Below are 1255 nucleotides of genomic sequence, written 5' to 3'. Positions count from 1 at the left end.
GATGTTTTTATGATCGCATAAATAGTAACCCAAAGGTGTCATATCGAGTGACTGATCAATTTATAGGACCATCTTTTCGAAAATTTTTTATTCAAAGTGTAGCACACATCCCGCATTATGTAGTAGAATTTTATTACAAAACGCGTCGTCGTCGAATATTTAATGAAATATTCTTTAACAATTCTGATAAATTATTATCTACAAAATTTTTATAAATAGTATCATCAAGTCTTATAGGCATTTTAAACAGTCCAATCTGTAATTTAATATGTTAAAGATATTATATCATTTTTTTTACATAAGCTACAATACAAGCAATAAACAGAAAATTTACTATTATATTATTCTGTATACCGTCCCAAATTGAAATTAAAATGGCGTTGATAATTTTGGATACGATATTCGTGTGGATTTTCATTTCTATAAGTGTGAGAACTATGTGTATTAAAATAATAACGCCTTCCTGCGTGTAGTAAAATTCGTTTGTAAATATAATTGTTTTAATGAAACCCGGTACTTGTGCCAATAATCATGTGCAAAAATTAATTCTGCGTGCATAATCTTACGGTAATAAATTTAGAACTTTGGTGAAGTGATAAATATGTATACATTCTGTTTTATTTTAAAATGAGTTGTATTGAGTTCTTAGAGATATTTAATTTTTAACTAATTTTATGTACATATATTAGTAGATGTATCTTCTTCACACATTTCTAAAACTACTTCATTTTTATTTATACGAGCGTACCGTTCACATCCGGCACTAGTAATAAGCATATTACAATACTCTACAGGAGTATAATCCATTTTAATCTTTTAGAGGAATATTAATTCCTAAATTAACAAGAAATATTATTTTTTTATTAAAATAATTAATTAATAAGAAAGAAATATAGGATCCTCTTAACTGAAATTAAAAATTAAAAAAATGAAAAATATTTATACATATGAGCGATTTATACGATACCTCTCGTTCACTTATTTTATCTGTTTTTCCTTGCTTTCTCTTGTTAACAATAAATAATTGATATTCTCTTCTTTAGCCAATAAATTATATTGGGTGTACAACTTAATTCGGTCCGTTTTTTTGCTTGAAAAACGCATTTATTTGAATGACAAAATGAATTAATACATTATTGAAAGTATTGTCCATCGCTAGCCACTACTTTTTCCCATCTTTCTGGCAATTTATGGATTCCGTCGCGGAAGAAGCGTTCATCTTTTGAAGCCAAGAATGAATCGAGCCAATTTTTGA

The sequence above is a fragment of the Odontomachus brunneus genome, unplaced genomic scaffold, assembly GCF_010583005.1.
Source record: "Odontomachus brunneus isolate Ranch 3 - 2012 unplaced genomic scaffold, Obru_v1 Obru_scaffold_297, whole genome shotgun sequence".
Lineage (NCBI taxonomy): Eukaryota > Metazoa > Arthropoda > Insecta > Hymenoptera > Formicidae > Odontomachus > Odontomachus brunneus.
Note: the sequence above shows the minus strand (reverse complement) of the source record.